The sequence below is a fragment of the Phocoena sinus genome, chromosome 6 (assembly GCF_008692025.1).
Source record: "Phocoena sinus isolate mPhoSin1 chromosome 6, mPhoSin1.pri, whole genome shotgun sequence".
Lineage (NCBI taxonomy): Eukaryota > Metazoa > Chordata > Mammalia > Artiodactyla > Phocoenidae > Phocoena > Phocoena sinus.
Window position 1 is genome coordinate 32,264,701 of NC_045768.1, and position 6,035 is coordinate 32,270,735.

General features: G+C 41.9%; 1 pseudogene; it reads left to right on the forward strand.

The window, feature by feature from the left end:
- The first annotated feature begins 5,423 nt into the window (after window positions 1–5,423).
- LOC116755995 lies at window positions 5,424–5,776 on the forward strand (annotated as a pseudogene).
- Window positions 5,777–6,035: the final 259 nt, after the last annotated feature.

Here is a 6,035-nt window from a genome sequence, read left to right on the forward strand (position 1 = left end):
TTGTTACTCCTTATTAACCATCCTGAGGTTTGAGGCAAATTCTTAATTGTTTACTTTCCTGCCAAGAATTTTATCTCAGCTCTCAGATTTTGCTGCCACCTGGTGCTAAAATGTTCTAGGTAGTGATGCCTAAATAGTTTGACAAGCTCCAGAAGTATAACCTAGACTCAGCGATAACACAAATTAGGATACCGGATGCTTCACATAATAAATAAAAGATATAACATTGAAAAACCCCTAATTCAATATGATATAATCATTTAAGAAATGAATGTAGTATACCTGTTAGAACAAATTTATAAGAAGCAATAGTAGTAATTACTATGTAGCTCTGAGATGTCACCATCTCTTAGAAGTATGGTCCCCATTTGAGCTGTCACTCCTGAATATGACAGAATACTTAGTGTTAATACACATTAACAACAAATAATTTCTCTCAGTTAATGTCCCCCCTAATTTAAAGTGGGAGGGGGCATTTAACTTATACTCTTTGTAAGTCAAGATTGGCTAAATTTGGGGCTTCCGTGGTGGCGCAGTGGTTGAGAGTCCGTCTGCCGATGCAGGGAACACGGGTTCGAGCCCTGGTCCGAGAAGATCCCACATGCCGAGGAGCAACTAGGCCCGTGAGCCACAAATACTGAGCCTGCACGTCTGGAGCCTGTGCTCCGCAACAAGAGAGGCCGCAATGGTGAGCGGCCCCCGCTTGCCACAACTAGAGAAAGCCCTCGCATAGAAACGAAGACCTAACACAGCAAAAATAAATTAATTAATTAATAAACTCCTACCCCCAACATCTAAAAAAAAAAAAAAGATTGGCTAAATTTGCCCAAGATTTATTTGTTTCACAGAAACTATTCTTTCCTTTTATGGTCTTCACTGGTCTGCTGTTTCTCATTCTTCATCCTGCTACTATTGTTCTCCATTGCTTCTCCAGGCAGGATTTGCTTCTGTTGCTCCTGCTTTTCCATAATTATGTTTGTCCCTGTTTTCCACTCACTGTGTTGAAAGTGGTTTTTCCTTCCAGCTGATAACATATCACGCAGCCAACTTTTCCAATTCTAACTTTTAAAGGAATGCTGTCCTATTGGACTGTCAAATAGAGCTTTGCTCATTTAGCTTTTGAGTCCCAGGTGTGGAGGGATGTTAAAAGAATTCCCCCAAAACCCAGGCAAGAGAGCAGTTTGGTAGTGTCATCCATCTGTGGCAGATTATATTTTCTAAATGTGACAAAAAGAATAACCCCCATTCTACATACTCTTATTTACAATGTGACTTTGACAGTCCTCCCATAGAGAAGTGGAATCTATGTTCCCTTCCCTAGAAACGGTGGATTTGTGGTTGAAAGAAGCGACACTATGTGACTTCCAAGGTTAGATTATAAAAAGGAATCATGTCTCTGTCCAGTTCTCTTGGGAGACTCACTTTTAGAACCCAACCACCAAGCTATGAGGAAGCCCAAACTATCTCATGCTGAGACACCACATGGAGAGATCACTTGTATTTTTCCCAGCCATCAGCCCACCTGAAGTCCCAGCCACAGCCAGCATCAACTTTGAAGACACCTCTAGATGATCCCAAACCCCAGCTATCAAGTCACCTCAGCATTCAAGCCTTGCTAGATGAGGCCCCACACATCAGAGACAAAAAACAAGCCAGCCCTGCTGTTCTGTGTCAAAATTCCTGACCCACAGAAACCAAGAGTATAATACAATTACTGTTATATGACACTGAGTTTTGGGGTGGTTTGTTATATAGCAATACTGACAGAAAAAGTATCCTCTTCAGTGTGCTCCTCATAAGTCGTGAGCGGGTACCCCAAGATGGGTGCAGATCCCAACTCCCCTTTATCTCATACATAAGTTTCTTATCATCTTGAAGCAACTTTTTTTTTTTTTTTTTTTTTTTTCGGTACGTAGGCCTCTCACTGTTGTGGTCTCTCCCGTTGCGGAGCACAGGCTCCGGACGCGCAGGCCCAGCGGCCATGGCTCACGGGCCCAGCCGCTCCGCGGCACGTGGGATCTTCCCGGACCGGGGCACGAACCCGCGTCCCCTGTATCGGCAGGTGGACTCTCAACCCCTGCGCCACCAGGGAAGCCCTTGAAGCATCTTTCTTGACCAGAGCTTGACAGCCTTCATTTCTTGTTTTTGGGGGTCTTACTTCTGGTCAGAAGCCCCACTATTAATTTCAGAGACTGTTTCTCCATTTCCCCCAGAAGATCTGCGCCTTCACTGTAAATACTTTTGCCTCACTCATTTCTGACCCATTTCTCATGTTACCTATCCTTGATTTCTCATTCCATCATCTGCTCCTGGAATCCATATCTTCTTGGGATGAGTGCCAGTAGGAATTGTACCTTTCCAGAAGAGACTCCAGCCTACCCAAAGGAGTGTGGCCTCACCTTCTGGCTCCTACAAAACAATCATAGCATTGATAGCCCAGTATCAGTATTTTCTTGATTGTTTTAAAATTTATTGAGATATTACTACATGCCAAGCATTGTGCTAAACTGTCTACATACTCATTTCAATCCTCTCAACAACCTTATAGAGTAACAACTATTATACCTCCAATTTTAAAATAAGGAAAATGAAGAACAGAGAAGTTAGGTAATCTGCTCAAGGCAAGATGGCCTGTAAATGGTAGAGGGGGGATTCAGATGAAGGTGATCTAACCCCAGAGCCCATGCTCTTAACCACGTGTCCCATGTACAAGACATTAAACAGCTGGCATGCATCAAACCAAGCCCAGCTTTTAAGGACTATTCCAGGGTGAGGTGAAAACCTTACTTACATGTCCCTCCTGCCTTTCTCTTCCTCACAGCTTCCTATTTCTGCACGTAAGGGCACATGCATCTTTACAGGAGTAAGTAACCACTTCTAGGTGAAGAACATCCAGTTTAATTGTCTACAAAGAAAATAAACATTTCTCCAAAAAGAAGCAACGAAATCTGTAGATGCATAATTTTGGCTGCTAAAACCTAGCCAGGACAATTTATATTATACCACAGTCATTTAGCTTTTTAGGCTAAAATATCTGCATTCAGGTTACACAACAGATCTTCCCAAGAAAAACAGGTAGAAACTTTGGGTAACTAAAGGGCCAGTTCAGGACTTTAGCCTCCTGAGACAAAGGACAATCTGCCTCAAAGTGTATTCTTGCAGGGCAGAAACTGCTCACAGCAATTTAATAATAATAGTGCTTTGCATTGGTTTTCGCCAGTATAACAGGGGTGTAGCAGGCTTCCTGGGAGCAGCTACAGCTGTTGCTCCAGGCCTACTATTGAGACTGCACTCAGCATTTTGATGTATTCCCACTGTAGGCCCACCTCTTTCATGCATGGATGAGAAATGAATACTTTACCGAAAATCCCGTGGGACTAGGGGAAGAGGTTCTATACTGAAAAATTATATTTTAAACATTAATAAAATCTGTTAAATATCTCTGTTCTTTCCCCAGTTTTCCATTGTGGACAGCAGCTCTCTTTTCTCTTCAAAATTCTTTCCCCTCCCTCCAGAATTATTCTCTAAGCTCACACCCCTCTTCAGTCTCTCATTCCAAATCAACACCAAAAATACTGGCAGAAATTGAAATTGGATGCCTGCAGCACTATAGCTCCACTCAGTGTGACTATGAAGGACAGTGTTGAAGAGAAATCTCTTCGGTGGTCAAAACTCCAAGCAGTACACCTGGTTGGTTAATTTGCCTGGAAGGAAATGAACAAAAGTATTGCTCTACATTAATTCATGAGCAAATCACTAAGAGTTTGGATTGGAAGGAAGATGACTGGAGAATTGGAGGCAGTGAGTTCTGGAGAAGAGGTATGAGGACAGACCTCTTTGAAAGAGCACAGAATATGATATTCGTGTCCTAGGTGAATGCTAACCAAAGAGCAAGATCTTAATCAGGTAGACAAGATGACCTGTTTTGTGGATGTCAGTCAGCCTCTTTCCCCAGTCACTCCTGTCCTTGACCAAGGCATTCATAAATAAAGTGGCCATGGCTACAGGGATAGAGGTTGCCCATGTTGCTGATTAAAGAGCCAGTCTGGTTACCTCCACTACTGAGTCCCTAACTGCCAAAAGCAAAGACCGACACCAGTCAAATATATGACATTGTTTCTCAGTTCACCTGGCACCAGGCTGAGTATACAGAGCCATTTCCATAATAGAAGGGAAAGTGTATTGTTCTTACTAGAATAGATACTTACTTTGCATATGGATTTGCTTTCCCCTCCTCGGTGATTCTTCCCTAAACACCCATCTATGTATGGACTTACAGAAAGCCCTATGCACCGTCATCGTATCCCACAGAGCATTATTGCTGACCAGGGAACTCACTTTACAGAAAATGAGGGCAATAGTAGTCTTCCCATCACCTAGAAACAGCTCACCTGATTGAATTATGTAATAGCCTTTTGAAGATTCAGTTTAGTGCCTGATGGATGGCAAAACTTTGCTCTTCAGGATAGATGAAGTGGACTTTGTGTATCTTTTGGTTAGGAGAGGGTTAACATGTTTTCAGTCGTGTGAAGAGTAGTTTAATCATGTTATACGAAAGCATGGTCTCGTTGATGGTTTTATTTGGAAATTAAATATAGTTAAAGAGTGTGTGTAGACACCAAGTTGACAAGGGATGAACTATGCTGGATTGTGATATGTCAACCTGGATGAACTGAGAACTTCATTTCCTAGAATTCCATTTTTTGTATGAGTTAGAGGTGGCTAAGAGAGGAACTTATGCTAAAGGTCTGAAAGGCTGAAGTCAACACTTTCTGAGGGTTATTGTGGTCAAATGTGGTGATGAACAGATGCAGAGGTGCCTAGCAGGTCCATCTTGTCTTTTCCCATTAGCATTTAAACATGTCTTTCCAATCTTTAAAAATCTCTCCCTTAAGATGTTAAAAAAAAAAAAAATCTCTCCCTTAACCTCTTGGCCCCTTCCACACTACTTTCTCTTCTTTCATGCTGTGTCCATTTTCACCTTTCTCCTCAATCCTCTGCTACTGGCCTATCACATCCTTCCCCTTAAAATTGCTCTCACTGTTCTTCTCTCTATACTCATTTTTTTCCCCTGGATTTCTATAACTATTATATGCTGATAGTGCTCAAGAATATATCTATCCAGGTGTCTCCCAAGTTTCATACCTGCATATTCAGTGGTCTACCCAGCGCCGCTACCTGGATGATAGGCACCTACAACTCAGTGGGTCTATAACTAAATGTGTCCTATTTCCCCTCAAAACTATACCTCCTTCCTATCTCAGTGAATAGCACTGTCATCCACTCAGGTGCCCAAGCCAGAAACCTGTCACTCTCTTTGCTTAGGTTTCCTTTATTTTTTGCCTGCAATGATTATTGCAACAGTCATTCTTCCTCAAGTTGCGAAGCTCCAGTTCAATAATACAGCTAGGTCTCGGGTCAAAATGGCGAGCAAGCCTGCTGTTGCAGCGTCAAGCAAATGGCTGGAGGGTATTTGAAAACGGTATTACAATGCTGCCGGGTTCAATAAGCTGGGCTTAATGTGAGATGATACAACATATGAGAATGACGATGTAAAAGAATCCGTAAGAAGGCTTCCTGAGAACCTTTATAACAACAGGGTGTTCTGCGTTGAGAGCACTGGACCTGACCATGAGGCAGCAGATCTTGCCTAAAGAGCAGTGGACAAAATATGAGGAGGATAAATTCTACCTTGAACCATATCTGAAAGAGGTTATTCGGGAAAGAAAAGAGAGAGAAGAATGGGCAAAGAAATAATCATGTAGTTTAAAAATCTGTGGATGCAGCCGTTCTCAAAGTATTTTTATGAAGTTGGTTAAACCTGGAATATACAATGTAGAACTATCTGGGCTGTAAATGTATTATTTTAAATAAATGTCTATAATAATTATAAAAAAGTAACACAAGTATAATGTGCCATACAAACGCTATGGTTTATTTTCAGTATAGATCTGTCTTAACCCTGAGAATGTGGGGCAATAGATCTCCACTTTATGGGAGAAGTTGCAGCTGATAGTGGGCTGAGATGAACAAAA